This window comes from Callospermophilus lateralis, chromosome 3, assembly GCF_048772815.1.
Source record: "Callospermophilus lateralis isolate mCalLat2 chromosome 3, mCalLat2.hap1, whole genome shotgun sequence".
Lineage (NCBI taxonomy): Eukaryota > Metazoa > Chordata > Mammalia > Rodentia > Sciuridae > Callospermophilus > Callospermophilus lateralis.
Window position 1 is genome coordinate 58,189,425 of NC_135307.1, and position 17,145 is coordinate 58,206,569.

At 34.3% G+C, this 17,145-nt stretch overlaps 1 pseudogene; it reads right to left on the bottom strand.

Moving 5' to 3' along the window:
- LOC143394640 (uncharacterized) overlaps positions 1 to 15,894 on the bottom strand; it is a 44,129-nt pseudogene extending 28,235 nt beyond the window's left edge.
- Between the last annotated feature and the right edge of the window lie 1,251 nt (positions 15,895 to 17,145).

Here is a 17,145-nt window from a genome sequence, read left to right on the forward strand (position 1 = left end):
ATAGGCATTCAGTAAAAATTTCATTTCCCCATTTGTAATTTTTCATTATTTTTAGGTGACCTCTAACTAAATTTCTCTTAGTCTGCTTAAATTTCTTCCTTTTTACCAATTACCCATCTTTTTGAGAAGTGTGTTCTACTTTATCACTCTGTGGTTGGAGGTAGTTAAACCTCCTAATGTTTTTTTTTTCTTTTGTTTTTTTTAAAGAAAGAGTGAGAGAGAGTGAGAAAGAGGGAGAGAGAGTGAGAAAGAGGGAGAGAGAGAATTTTTTTAATATCTATTTTTTAGTATTTGGCGGACACAACATCTTTGTCTGTATGTGGTGCTGAGGATCGAACCTGGGCCGCATGCATGCCAGGCGAGCGTGCTACCGCTTGAGCCACATCCCCAGCCCCCCTCCTAATGTTTTTATCAACTTAAAGTATTTACCCACTGGCACTGCCTTGAATTTTAATTCGTATCTCAAGGTTCCAGCAGATTGAAATTTCCATCTTGCTCAACTTTTCTATTCAAAAAATTATTAACAAACAGCATATTTTCAACACTACGTAGATATTTGTTGCTATTATATACTCCAGAGAATAAAAAATATGTGGAGAAAAAATGGTTTCCTTCATTGAAAATTAACATTTATTAGGTAGAAAAAAATACAGAAAAAAATACAAAATATTTGACTCAAAATTGTGTTACTGAAAATATGTACAACAAAAGTTGAGAAGAGAAAGCATTGTGTGGGCTGATTTAATTTCTCTTAACTTTATCTTAAAGCACAAAACTGTTTTTCTTACTTGGTATTCTCCTTTGTATCTAACAAATGTTTGCTTCTTATATTTCATTTTAAAATATTATTATAGAGAATTAAATGATGTACAAACAAAGAAACAATCAGTGAGGTGAATAGAGCCTACAGAACGGGAGCAAATTTTTACACATGCACATAAGATAGAGTACTAATCTCTAGAATATATAAAGAATTCGAAAATCTTACCACTGAAAAAACAAATAACCCAAACAATAAATGAGCCAAGGAACTGAACAGACACTTCTCAAAAGATGATATACAATTAATCAACAAATATATGTGAAAATATTCAACATCTCTAGCAATTAGAGAAATGCAAATCAAAACTATTCTGATTTTATCTCAGTCCAGTCAGAATGGCAGTTATTAAGAATATAAATAACAATAAGTGTTGGTGAGGATGTGGGGGAAATGGCACACTCATACATTGCTGGTGGGTCTGCATATTGGTGCAGCCAATATGGAAAGCAGTATGGTGATTCCTTGGAAAACTGAGAATGCAACCAGCATTTGACCCAGCTATCCCACTTCTTGGTTTATACTCAAAGGACTTAAAAATAAGCATACTACAGGGACACAGCCACATCAATGTTTATAGCAGCACAATTCACAATAGCTGAATTGTGAACCAACCTAGTTGCCCTTCAGTAGATGAATGGATACAGAAAATGTGGTATATATACACAATGAAATATTACTCGGCATTAAAAGAGAATAAAATCATGGCATTTGCAGGTAAAGAGATGGAGCTGAAAAATATAATGCTAAGTGAAGTAAGCCAATCCCAAAAAACAAATGTCAAATGTTTTATCTGATATAAGGATGCTGATTCATAACAGGGATGGATAGAGGAGCATGGGAGGAATGGACGAACTTTAGATAGGGCAAAGGTGAGGGAGGGGTAGGAAAAAGTCATTGGAGTAGGAAAGATGGTGGAATGAGATGGACGTCATCACCCTAAGTACATGTATAAAGACATGAATGGTATGACTCTACCTTGTGTACAACCAGGGACATGAAAAATTGTGCTCTATATGTTTAATATGAATTGTAATGCATTTTGCTGTCACATATGACAAAATTAGAATAAATAAAATAAAAAATTTAAAAGATGAACTCTCTAATGAATCTCACAAACCTATCACATAGCTTTAATGATAATCACCTTAATGCCAATTTTATTCATTTCACTTTTTACCTACACCCACTCTGCATTTTCTTATTGGACCATTATGAAGCCACTTCCAGATATCATGTCACATTTTTGATAAATATGACAACATTAACCTCTAAACAAATGAACCATTTTTAAAACATACCAGGTCATTAAGCTTATAAAGGAAACAATGATTTTTTAAATATCATCAAAACCCATTCAGTGTTTAAATTGTCCCAGTTGTATTACTGTTGTAACATTTTCACTTGAATTAGAATGCAAATAAGTTTCTTATATTGGTAATTGTTTGATATCTCCCCTCAGAACATCTTTATTGAACAGGATGCATTTCTAAAGCTAGAAATGTATTCCTTTTAATTGGAAAGCTTTTGTCTAAGCCTATATGCTTGAAAACCTAATTGGCACTGGCTAGTACTTCATGAAGAGAATTGAGATATCAGAATGTGATTTTTACAAGGAGTCATTCCTGCTTCACTGACTTGTAGATGAGAGCTTGAACTAAGCAGCCTAAGACTTCCTGCTAATCAATCACACTCTCAGACATTGTGGTTGTCATCCTGACTGTGTTCCCCCAAAGAGTGCATACAAAAGCACTAGTGAATGACTCTCATGCCATAGGCATTCTTAAACTGCTTTTTTTTTTTTTTTAAACCAGTGTAGAATGTCACTCCAAGGAAGTTATTCTGTTTAAATGAGAATATTTATTCAATGTTCTGCTGTCATGGCCTATGTGTTTTTTTTTTTTGTTTGTTTTTTTTTATTTTTTGGCAAGGAAAAGAAATGCAGCACAATCTAGCAGCAATGATCGGAAATAACTCTTGAAATGTCAAGGACTTTCTCTTTAAATTATAATTAGCCAGTTAAATGCCAACAAGTACATTTAATAACAGTGATATTTTGTATTTGGGCCATTGCCAACATCATCAGAAGCTTAGTCACTTAAGGATCTCACAGTAATATGATCTTCAATGGAAATGTTATTTATTCATGTTTATTTAAATTACTCAATAGCAAACTCCACTACTTAAGGTGTGTGTTGTGAGTATTAAGGAGCTACACTGCATGGAGTTTGCTAGATAACAGAAAAGTATTTGAAAATAAATTGTACGGCATTTTAGCTTTTGCTTTCAAAACATTTCTTCAAATCATTTTTATACTACTATAAAAATTCAAGTTTTCTAAATTCATAACCAATATTTAGGAAATATCAACATTAATTAATCAATCAATAATTTATTCAATGAATATTTTCTTAATGCTTATTATGTAACAGATACTATTCAAAGGAGTAGACATAAAGCAGAGACAAAATAAAAGTCCCACCTTCATAGAAACTACTAAAAGAAAAGAATTAACATTTCTCATAAGCATTTCTGGAACACATATGTGTATGTATTAAATATGTAACATGCTTCACGTACTAAGTCTCAGGGACAAGGAGGTAATCTCAAAATATTCCTTTCCCACAGGATGATATGGAAAATAACAGAACACAGTCATAAGTAAGTAACAGACCAGAGAAAAAGGTCAACAGTAGAGACTCAGGGATGTGAAACTCAGGGCAATGTTGGTGGGTGGAATGTTTCATATAAGATAATGAAAGAGAAGGAACTGGAGAGAACATGTAAGAATACGGAGACAGAATTTTTCCATTTTATATTGATGGACAAATAGATTAGATAAAATTGAGTTAGCTTTTAGTTTGCCATAAATTGAAGTATGTGACAAGCTATTAAGAGTATCAACTTCAGATTGCTAAATGTGGGAGTTGAAATGCACTCTAACAACTAGGAAAGTCAAAGAAGTAAGGTACATTCCAATGAAAAGAAGTTTACTAAATCAGTTCAAATTGGTGATAAATCAAAATGTATAAGAGCTCTTGGGAATGGTTGTCTGGCCCTATAATTGAAAGCTTAGAAAAATCATCAAGTTTCTTCCTTTCGTGATTATTTTCCTATAAATATTATCTTAAAACTTGGTATTGGAATGACTAAAAAAGTTATTTCTCTTGATGACTTTCGGATTTTATGATCCTATTATAAAAAGGGCTGAATTCTTCCCACATCAAAACCGTTGCATATGCTGTTTCCTAGCTCTATAATGATCTTTCCACCACACTATCATTTCTTCTCTCATAATTCCTTAAGAAGCTTTCCTGACTTCAGACCCTGTCATCTCTCCCATCTACAGGGGAATCATTTTCTTCATTCAAAGCACCAATCATGTGTTTCAAGTATTGATTAATGTCTGAATCTTCCAACTAACTTTCATCTCCATAAAAGAAAAAACTCAAAGAGTTTGGCCTTTGTTATCCTTCCAATGTTTCCACAGTACATGATACATAGTAGATTTTCAGTAAACCTTTGCTGGATAAATGAATTCAGACTGTTTGCCAGAACTAGCTTTCTCTTCTGAAGAATACTGAGTTTCCAATCTGTAAATATACCAAAAAAAAAAAAAAAAATCAGAGTAGGAGGTGGGCGCCACACAATATCAACAGCACTTACTATTAACACAGGATTTTTGAGAACCAAAGATCTTTCTGTTGACTGCTGTCTGTATTCAATACTTTTCTCAAACTAGAATCCAAATAGTTTGCATACCTTATGTAAGTAAGCCCACCCAAAACCTTGCAGGAGACAATCAGAAAGCTTACAGTATCCTAAAAAAAATCACAACTTGAAAAATCTAGAGTAGACAACCTCCTCAATACAGCCATTTAAAAATACAACAGTAATGAAAAGGTCTGAAGATTTAAAAAAAAAAAAAGTTACTCCTCACTGGACTCATAACTGGCATCATATTCCCAGTGACACAGGTAATTAAATTTTGAAGTTTTTAGCACCAGTAAGTGGTTTAATTACTTGGCAGACTCACTACCTACTCAGTTATATTCTATGATTAGATCTGGGCTTATTTGGAAAGACTATTGAGATGCTGATGCTGTTATTACAGGCATGGCATGAAGTAAATGGGTTCTGACAAAGAGCATTACAGAAACAAAGATAAATGTACAACATACAAGTAATTTCTTCCCAATTGTTTTTTGTGCATTTGTTTGTATGTACAGTTTTTAATCTTTTAATGCATAGACATGGTCAGTTAAGATATAAGGAGGTTAAGAGCCAAAAAATACAAATTTTAGTAACTTTAAAGAAGAGACAAATATAAAAATAAAAGTGGTATAAAAATAAAAACATTAGCCCTCCAAGGAACATTTACAATTTAAACCAGGCCTTATCAGAACAAATCATCAGAAAAGCATTATCTACCCACATGATCCCACTTAAATATTGTTTTTGGTTTTTTTCATAGAAATAAATTCTATTTTATCACCATTGTACTCCAGGGTGATTGTTATTGTTTCTGGTTGTATGCATGAATTTAAAAAAATAGGCAATTGGGAGTTAAGAGTTTCAAGTAAAGATCAAAACTGTACACAGTAAAATAATAAATAAGAACAAAAAATTAAGGATTTAGTTTTGAAAATGAAAGACTACAGTGATAATCTGTTCATCTGCTCTATTCCCATTTCAGGAAAACTGGGAATTAGATCTTGAAAATATCTGTCAGATAAATTTAGCCCTACTTAAAATGGCATCTCTCTAGACAATTAGATGATGTGAAAGCAAAAGCTGAGTTTCAATTCTGTTTTCAAGTTATTAATGTGAGTTCTAAAATAGTACTTCAATATAAAAGCATAAAGGAACAAATGCAATGAAAAACTGCTGAAATTTCTCTTCAGAACTTAGCAATAAGAAATACACCTTTGCCAGCTGGGAATATCATGGCTCAGTTGGTAAACTTGCCTTGCATGTACAAGGCCTTGGGTTCAATCCCCAGCACCACAAAAATAAATAAATAAATTAAATAAAATAAAGGTATTATGTCCACCTACATCTCTAAAGAAGGATTAAAAAAAGAAATATATCTTTGCACTGTTGGTGGTAATACAAATTGATACAGCTATTATGAAGAACAGTATGGATATCTCTCAAAATATTATGATTGGTACTATGATATGATCTAGCTAACCTACTGCTAGGTTTATTTCCAATGGAAATAGAAACAGTGTCTGGAAAAGGTGTTTGTGCTCCCCTGTTCATGAAAGCACTATTCACAACAGTCAACATGGAAATAACCTAAATATCCACCTACTGATAGATGGATGAAAGCATGCTACATGTCAAAGAATGTATCTGCCCCCCACACACACAATGAAACATTATTCAGATTTAGGAGGAAGTCCTGCTGTTTGCCACAATTTAGATGTACCTTTTGAAAATCATGCTAAGCCCAGAGAGAGTAAAACAAATGTTTTACAATTTTACTCATATGTGGAATCTTAGAAAATTAAAATTTCAGAAACAGAATGGTGGTTGCCAGAGGGTAGCTGTGGAATGGACTGGGGAAACACTGTCAAACAGTTACAAATTTTCAGTTATAAGGGAAATAATTTCCTGGGATCTAACATTTAACATGATTGCCAGAGTTGACAATATTGTATTATGTACTCAAAATTGCACTAAGGGACTTGACCTCCAGTGTTTCACAATGAGATAAAATAAAGAAAGAAAAGAATGGTAATCAGGTGAGGTGAAATGGTAGGTGGATCTGCTAAAGTGATTGAAGTCAGTATTTCATAATACATATGTATCCAATCATCAATCTATATACCTAAAACATAATCTTTTCAATAGTGCCTCAAAAAAGTTGAATGTTTTTAAGCCTTGAGACTAGTAAGAAATAGAAACAGTAAAACTTTTTCAAAAACACTAGGTATGTGTATAAAAAATGAATATACTTTTAAAGATATTGTTATTTCTAGAACATGAGTAATATGTTGTACTGTACTAGGCACATGAATGAAAAAACCTAAATGACTCCTTTTTCCCTCAATAATAATGGTATTAGTAAGAGTTTTATAATGTTAAGCAGTCCCATGGGTTGCTAACATACACGAAACAGTAGAAATGTGAGAATTAGAAAGGTACCAGTTCCTTCTTCAGAAAGACTCAGCCCAGCCCCAGGGGCAAGATTATGCAACACTCCTCCCTCAAGCCCAGCACCATCTGCAAGCCACAATCCTTAGAAGCTGAGACTAGATCAGGGTGAAACAGCCACATCACTGCCATCGGGTAGAATTCATGCAAAACTAACAAACATCTTTTATCTCATTCTTCTATGACTGTGGGGGAAAAAAGACTGTCTTTAAATGAATTTCATTTTTCATATTTAAGAAGGTATAATGACACTTGAAAAAAGTGAAAATGTATTTCTGTGTAAATGGCCAACTGTGAATAGTTTAACATTCATTATTATTTGAATTGACAATGAAGAGTGAAATGTGTTTAGACAATCAGTAGGACCCCAGTCTACTCTCTGGTCAAATGAGAACAGTTTTTGTCATTCAAGTACACAATTAGTGAAGACCCAAAAAATTAACTGTACCTCAGAATTCTTTGGTGTACAAGAGGAACATTACAAATATGTAACATGCTAAACAAGTTTCTAGTGATCATCAATTAATTATATTCTCTACACTAGGTTATTGTTTATATACTGCTATAGTTAGTTTAGAAACACTGGTGGTCAATTGATTTGAAATACACTCAAATCAGGGGACCATGAAAAAGTAAAAGATACACAATATGAACATTTTAATTTTAACCTAAAACATTATATACATTAATTTACCACATATCATATGATACAATAATTATATAATAGTCTATATTGCATATAATATAAACAACATAAGTACATGAATTATGTTAAATTTTATTTTCTCTCTCTCTCTCTCTCTCTCTCTCTCTCTCTCTCTCTTTCCTTATTTTGGTGCTGGGGATTGAATACAGGGCTTATCCATGCAAGGCAAGCACCCTACCAACTGAGCTGTATCCCCAGCCCCAGTTTTATTCTCTTTTAAAAAAGTGTAGGAAATCTTGCTCTGATAAAATATGGGAAGAATTTTCAAGAGTTTCACCAAAGTTTGCCATCAATTATACTCTCACCTACAAATAAATTTGTCAGAAAATTAAATATATCAAGATTTTTTTTCCAAAAGACACACCTAGGCTTTATAAACATATGTTTCATTTAACAAACATATTTCATATAATAATATTCAAATATTATAACTAGAACTCAAAATACAACTGGTAAAATCTATTAAAGGAAAACACAAATGATGTTTTAATTCTGTGTAGTAGAGTGAAAGTAGCTACAGAAATGCAAAGTAAACCTAGACAATAGCAGGGTACAAATAACAAGGTACATTTCAGCTACTTAGCTCCAGTGTCAGATTCTTCCATTTAATGTGAGAAGTTTATCTAGGGGGACTATTTACTTGTAAAGCATTTTTTCCCCTGTTTTAATTATTTTTCTCTAAGATCAAAGTTTTAGGATTTTCTCTATTATCAAAGTTATTTTGTTGCAGAAGAATGTACAGCAGCTTTCATGCAAAACCTATCATTTATACTGAGTAAAGCAGACACAATTCAAGAAAAGTGTAGGATTTTTGTCCTGTTTTGATTGTTCTTGTTCATTTTGTTTTCTTTAATCCAGAATGATCTAATACATCACTGGAAACCATTGCTTACCACCTGGGTACTCACCGCCTGGACATTACCTGTTCTACATCACTAAACACTGCATAGCTCTTTTACTCACCTGACGTGATACAGCAAACTTGAACAGAGGTTCCATGATTTGCAGAAAACCATTTCATCACTTCATAATATTTTTTTAAAGGGAACCTGGTAAAATAGGAAATGAAAGAAGGTACTTAAATATAGAATAAATGTAAACCATCAGTCTTCTCACTGAAATCAACACTAAAATACTTAGCTATCTAGAAGTTCATAATTTCTCACTTCGTGAAGAACTTTTATCCAAATTCTACTACTGTGAATTTACCTCAATCTCATAATTATATGCTTAGAATACAAAACCATGTATTTTGGTGCAGGAGTACTTTGAATCTAATTGCACACTAAAATTTTGTAATTTATTCTATATGCAGCTATACCTGTCAATTGCATCTAATGTATAGATAATCATAACCATAAATTGACACTTCTGTACTTTTTATATTTCACAGAAATTTTAATGAAAGGCAAAAACCAAGTGTGTAATTACTGTCTCTGTTCACCCATTAAAGAGCCAGGGTTCTAATTTTCTACTGGGTAATACTAGTAGGGAGGTAGATTTCCTCCTACATAAAAAGGGGGAAAAAAGAGGGGGAGGAGGAGGAAGAAAGAAAAACTACGGCACTCCAATATAAGTACAATATATTGAAATGTTTAAAATTGTACTCTGTATGGTCAATTCTCTTCTAAGAAATAAAAAAGCTGTTTTATTAATTTCATTCTGAATGTAAAATGGCTTCTCTCTTAAATCTTTAAAATTCCATAAAATTTTCTTCACTATTACTTCTATGATATTTTGGAAAATATCATAGGGCTTTCTAATCCCTCTCAGAAGGCCCTTTTTCCTAATGAGATCTGGAAAAAAAAAAAAAAACACAGAAATAATCCCAGATGTTTTTTTGACTTACATTGGGGCTACATCCCAATAAACCCCATTTTACATTGAAAATATCATAGGGAGAAAATGCATTTAATACTCCTACTGAACATCATAGCTTAGCCCAGCCTACCTTAAATAAGCTCAGAACACTTAACGTTAGCCTACTGATGTGAAAATCATCTAGCATAAAGTCCAAATTATAATAAAATATTGAACATATCATGTAATTTATTGAACACTACAATGAAAGTGAAAAACAGTGCGGTTGTATGTACACAGATTCACGTTTTATAGACATGACAAGATGCAAAATCACAACATCAAGAAAACACTGGAAACACAGTACAATGTGAAGAATGGGGTTTTTGTTGTGGCAACCGTAACTGTGACTGGTTAGGATTTCAGAGAGCTGCCCCTTCCCAGCATAGCTAGAGAGTATGGTACTACATATCGTTAGCTAGGGGAAGATAAGAATTGAAATTTCCTTGTATGGTTTCTCCTGAATGAGCCACTTTACATCAAAAAATCAATCATAAGTCAGGTCATCCTAGTTTGGGGACCACGAGCACTTTAAGAGCCTTATATATGGTTGGCATAATATAAACAGTAACTATTAAAGAAATAGGTCCATTATAATAACTTTACTCACACTTAGAATAATTTATTTTTAACAAAAACTGCTTACCTAAATCTCTGCCAATATGTTAAAATAGTACTTTGTTAGCAAAAATCTCAAATTCCCACTCAAATCTAATGAAAATGTAGTGTGTAGGGAACAATCTTTGTTCTCACTTACATCTGGCAAATGTTTGGCTTCATAGATCATTAAAAATCCATCTTATGAATTACATTAAATATAACTGTTTCAGGAAATCACCTTTTAAAATATGTACCATTTAAAATAGATTCATCTTTTTTTGTTAAATTAACTCAGGAAAATTGGATTTTGCTCAAGAAAATTTGGTAAAAAAAGACTTTGTTATTTGAAAATATTAACTTTAAAAATTCAAAATTCATTTTAAAAGTGATGATTACATATATATGAACATTTTATTTAATGTATGTGTATGTACTATAAAAGAGAGGATAGCTATCTATATATACAAATACACATACATGCCAGTTAATTTAGATTACAATGTACGTTCAGTTTGAGATAATTTGATTCAAATTTGATTCAAATTCTGAGGATAGAGATATGGGATTATTTGTAATTAAGATCTAATTGCTGGGTATTCATCTCATCTAGAAATTTCTATCATTTTCCCCATGATACATAAGTTTCATTTCAATTTTAAGGTGTACTCTGTTATTCTGGAAGTAAGAATCTCAGAAACAGCATGAATAAATTTAAACAGCCTTAACCAATAATGTTCTGAATTTATGTTCTAACAAATTCTTATTGTATATAGTTATTATGCCACTTATTTGTTAAATACTATCAATAATTTTATTTGAGATAAGATAAAGTCAACATTCCTCCCAAAATCTGCCATAAATTTAATTATGGAAATAAAATATAAATCCTTGTTTTTTTCTTAAAACTTATTTTTCTTAAATCCTTTAAAGTTGGTGATGTGAAATTCAACCCAAAGGATATAGATGTGGATATATTGAAAATAATCCTATCTGATGAGTGATTCTATGTCTCAGTAAGACATAGAATAATACATCACAAAGTCTATGAAGAATTGTAAAGGTTAATTTTATGTGTCAAACTGGCTAAGCCATCGTGCTTTTATATGAGCTTAAACATTATTCTGAATATTTCTGTGAGGGGCTTTTTGGATGAGATTCACCATTACATTTGTGGACTTAGTAAAGCAGATTGCTTTACCAGCATGGTGGGTGGGCCTCCTCCCATTGAATAGAACAAAAGACTGATATTCCCAGGACAAGAAGAAATTGTCGACAGCAGGCAGACTTCACCCCAACATTAGCTCTTTCTGGATCTCCAGCCTGAGGTACCACTCTGCAAATCTTGGACTTTCCACACTCACATGAGCCAATTCTTTAAAAATAAGCCCCCCCTCTCACTCCCCATTTTGCTTCTCTGGAGAACCCTTACTAACACACGCAACAAATATGAGTAATTCCTTCTTTACATACTCTTTGAAGACACTGACTATATTTTTATCTTTCCATTCCCCAAACCTAACTCATTGCCTACCATAGAATTAGAGGTCAAGAAGTGATGAAAAAGTAGTGAACTCACTAACAATATTTGGAGTCATATAGAATTGAGTTTGAAGTCAGCCTTTGCTCTGTTATTTTGAGAAAGTCACTGAGCCTTAAATTCTATATTTAACCCAGAGTTCCAATATTTATTCTCTAGAGGATTCTGTTTGTCTAGAATCTTTTCAAAACCCATTCTATCCTTGGGAATTCTCTGTATCACAGGTCTCAACCTCTCCAAGACAAATATCCCCTCCTCAACTTCCTTTCAGTGAAGTGCAGCCCTTGTGATCCAGACTCTGCCAACCAGATGCACGAGTACAAAACTTTGATTGTGAGGAGACAGACTTGAGGAAGGCTACTCCCCATTGTAGGGTGTGGAAAGGGTGGCAAGTTTTCAGGGCCAGAATGGGCCAAGGTTCCCAGCGAACGGCATCACTGTATACACTTGACCCACCTGTAGAGACATTTTAATTATATCAAAATCTGAATATGTGGCCATCCTAAAGATTCTGTGAGATATATACTCTGAATTAATGAAGTCTTTCTTGTGGTCTAACTAGAATGGATTATCATGACTACAAAAGAAACAGGTATGTTTGAAAGCTACAGAATTACTTAGAACCATAAATTGGAGGACCATTTTAGACTTCAAATGAGGGGAGGTTCAGTTAATTAAAGAAAATGATGAAGTCATAAGTATGGATTAAAGGAAGGACAAAACAAGTACTCCATATCTCTTTCCCATGGGTTTTCTTCAGTTTAAGCAAGGACATTGCATGACCCAGTTCATTAAAGAAACACTCACCAGCTCCCTTCTAGGTGCCAACTACTGTTTGGACATCTGAATATGACTATCAACAAAGTGTGCAAACAAACTCTTTGTGTGATCCTCAGGGAAATGCTACCTGCTCCATGAGTTCCTATGTACTCAGATGGAGGGAAGTAAAACAGAATACCCAAATGAGGGTGAAAAGGCGATTTTTGTTTTGTATTATTTTCTAAATATCACAAATACTGCTCCTGAGCAGACAACGCTTGCAATGGAAGGAGCAAATCAAATGGTCAACTACTCTCCTGGTCTTATTTTACCTAAATAAATAAAAATTTTAGCCTCATCATATTTTATACTTGCAAAATACACCCATTGTAATGTATAAGAAGAGGGATAATCAGGAAAAAAAAAGGAGTACATTATTTTCCACAAAATTCATGTTTTTCTCAAACTGAGTCTCACTCTTCTGAATCTTTTAAGGAATCAATGTAATTTGAAAGGGACAATGAGGAATAACAAGGCCATTCACTCCACCCAGTGTCTTCAAGAAAAGTCCATTTTATCTTGGTGGTGTAGAGATGTTTTGTACCTTAGAAAAGTGCCTTGTATTCTAGACGGGTCAATGGTAGGTGTTTGCTTAACAGGAACACTAAGACAGCTTTTAATTGTAGCAGCCTAGCATACTTTTGTCATTCTAATTGAAAATATCCCAGGACACTTGCTAAGAAAACACATTTGTACATGACATGTACACAAACTTAAGCCAATGTCACCAGTTAAATTCTTTAAAAGTACCTTTGTTAGAAACCCTTCTACAAATTCAATGGACAATTTGGCAATTTGAAGACTAAGATAAAATAGAACATCATACTCAGGAAAATAAAAATGTCCTAAAATACACACTGTAAAATTTTAAAAAATAAACAAACACCATAGATTACATCTGCTTGCAAAACTAACTGAATATATAATGACTATTAAAAAGTGTGATTTAAGCCAAGCATGGTAGTTCATGCCTATAATCCCAGAGGTTTTGGAGGCTGTGGCAGAAGAATCGCAAGTTCAAAGCCACCCTCAGCAATGTAGCTAGGCCCTTAGTAACTTAGAAAGACCCCATCTCAAAATAAAGAATAAAAAATGGGCTGGGAATGTGTTTCAGTGGTTAAGTGCCCCTGCACTCAATCCTTGGTTAAAAAAAAAAAAAAAAAAAAAAAGGCAAAGGAATGGGGATGTAGTTTAGATTAGTAGTAGCATGGCCCTAGGTTCAATTCCCAGTTCTACAGGAGGAAAAAGAAAAACAAACAACAACAACAACAAAAAAAAAAAAAACCCTGCTTTCAAAGTTAACTCAAGTATGTACCAATTAAGAGTCAGGATCCCTAACTCACAGTAATTCCCAGAATGACAATTTATACTTCCCTATCCTTTTGTAGAACCAATTTTCCTCTCCATCAACTCTCCTCAAATGAGGTCTAAAAGCCTATACTGCATCATGCTCTTCCCTAGTACAGATTGATTGTTCAAGAGTGGATTCATGGTCCTCCAAGGTGAGCAGTCATCATATTCGTGGTCTCTGTTATTCAATTCTCCTAATGTGAGAAATCATCCATTAACAGCTTTCCATGTATCTTCTGAAAATTAAGATCCAGTGAATCTGGGGTGGGGCTTGGAATTTTTTATTTTTTAAGCAAGTACTCCAAGTGAGTCTTCTGATCAGGAAATTTTGAAATGTCTTGCTCTAAAGTGATTCTCAAACTTTGCCCTGAAGGGAATTTAAAACTCCAAATGTCTAGATCCCATTCGATACCAATTAAATCAGAATCTATGGCAGAAAGAAAAAGAGTCATCTGTGCTATTTTTTTTTTTTTAATTCTGAGAATCAGCATCACCAGGAATATTTAGGAGTTTGTTATAAATGCAGAATCTCAGACTCTACCCCAGAACTACCTAATCTTCACAATCAGAACATGCATTTTCAAAAAATTCCCAGGTGTTTCTATGTAAACTAAAATTTGAGAAGCACTACTAGATGGAATTGTGTCCCAAATCAGGCAGGGTTTTTACTCAGTTGAACTGGGAAAAAGCTGACTGGTGGGAATGCTGGAAGTAACTGAGGCCAATAGCAGTCATTTCTATCAATCCCATGATTTGATCATATGACTTGATGAGTAATATATATTTTCCTAATAATCAAAAAAGTATTGAATTTAAAACCACCTCATTTAGTTACAAAAATAATTGAATATTTCAGAGTGAACTGCTGAGTCCCCTTTTAAGATATGTTATTTTAAATTGTGTAAAGTGTTTATCTGTTGAAAATTTATTGACTTCCTTGTCATTTGCATTCTCCTATATGTAAGTTCCTAAGTCTTTGAAAATTGCTCATATCACTGTGTGTCCCCTTGCATGCATTATCAAAGTGCTAAGGCTAGAATGCTCCTGAGCCTGCTCTGTGGCCTACACTTTGAAAGGTTACTTCTTTCTCTATAACATGCCTCATACCAGCCCAGGAGAAGGTAAAAATAATTGTGACAGCATTCTTTTGTTTGGGGAGATGGATGGATTAATGAATATATGAAGAAATTAAATATTTTAGGAATTTTGGAGGGGAAAACAGCAACCCTAATTGTTGTGAAAAACAATTTAAAAGTGATCTTTGGAACAGTGACATAATAACATCAGGAAGATAATTTTAAATGACTTAATTCAAGTAGAAATTATTTGGAAGATGGTATTGGTATACTTATTTGTCAATCAGCTTCTGTGAACCAGAGTTTATGTTAGAATCTGGAAGAAGTCTTTGATCAAGTGTTCAGCAAGCCATCATCTGTCTCAGGTAAGGACCTCAACCATGCCATTCACCTGACCAAAGACTAGAAAATGTGTGCTGGAGCAAATGAAAGAAAGAAAGGTTTTTGAGATCTGAGAAGAGGAACAGCAAAGCAGTTCAGCTACAGTCGTGAGGGGGCAAAATTGCGAAGTATGCAGTCGAGGGGAGAAATAAAAAATATCCACGCACTTCTGCCCCTTTCAATGCTTTATTCACTCAAATTACTCAATACAATTTCACTCTATGGGTTCTTAATCAAGAAAACAACAATCCTTAATGCCAGGCACTGCAATAGACATAATCAATTCACAGCAAACAATTCTAGATGAATTCTAAGCACTGCAAACACACTTAATCATGACAGGCTAGTGACAGACATTCCCTCTGCAGGCTAAGTTCAAAAGTCTTTAGCATTAGGCTTTATGTCCAGCAGATGCACACTCACTCAGACCAGGGTGATCAGGTTCGGAACCAAGGCAGGCTTTTCCTGGCATGGAGTGGATGGCCGGTTGAGGAGAGGGTCCTAGGGAAAAGTTTCCGCTCTCACCAGGGTCCAGACGAGGTGGTAGAGTTTTGAGAATGGAGAGGATCACACAGTGGCTCATGATGGGATGTCAGGTCCTCCTCAGGCTCTCCAGCTTGAGTGCATCCTTGTTTTGACTGACTGAATCCCTGTCCATCAGCTTTATTATTTAAACTAAATTTGGGGGCTTTTGACCCCCCTTTCAATCCTTATGGCTACCACAGAATTTCTCAGTGACATCATTTACCCTGGGGTCAGAAACATCTGGTCTGGTGGTCTCCACCCTGATCTTCTCGCCTTTTCCTCTTACCAAGGGAGGACAGCCTGCCAGGGGCTTCACTCTGTTTATCAGAGTGAGGGGAAGTAACTTGTTTGAGGCCATACTGGAGGGCTCTGTGGGTGTGTGTGCCTGGTGAGACTGCAGGTTTCAAACTGGAGTTTTTTAAAATGGAGTTGCTTAGGCTCAGGACTAAGGTCATCCTCACAGCTACCATGTGTTCCCATTCTTCTAAATCTCCCTGGCAGCCTTTGTTCTGGAGTTTCCCTGTGAGCACAAAGGATCTGTCTGCCTCAGGGGCCACCAACCAGTTCTTGCATTACCCCTTCACCCCACTCCTCACACCCATTACCTTCACAATGACCATCTGTAGAAATATGTCATCTTTCCTCAGAAAGCCATGATGTTTCATCATCCAAAAATGTGGGAAATTTGTGTCTAGGGGACTCAAGCAAGAACTGTGTGAAACAGGGACAGCATTCAATGGCATTACATAAAGGTATCCAGAGGCATTCACTTCAGAGATGAGAGACAAAGTTGTGTTTGTCTTGTTTTTTGTTTGTTTGTTTGGTTTTCCTCCCAGACACTAAAACAATGAAGGTCATACCTTAACACAAAGGTTAAACCTCAACAGTCAATGAATGCCCCAGGCTTGGGGAAACCTATCTCATCATGGTGTATTGCTTTGTTTATTCCTTCCTTCATTCCTTTATTTTTGACATTATTATTTATCTTGAACTAAATTTATATATGATGTTTATTGTTGCTTACTTTAAATCAGCAAAATCTCCATTATCATAAATTACAGTTTCCTACTTCACATTTTTTCTTGTAACTGATTCTCCTGAGGAATGGTTAATATGCTGTTAATGACTACTTGTGTTCCTGGCTGTATTTGGAAAACAAAAGAGGCACTTAGCTGCCTTTCCTCTTATCTAACATAAAGTTCCCCAAAAGATAAAAAAGATATATTTAGAAGCAAAATGACATATTTTTGCACAATGCAAAGGCTTTAATTAAATTTGTGCTTTTAGGCTTATAGGCTTAGAATTGAAA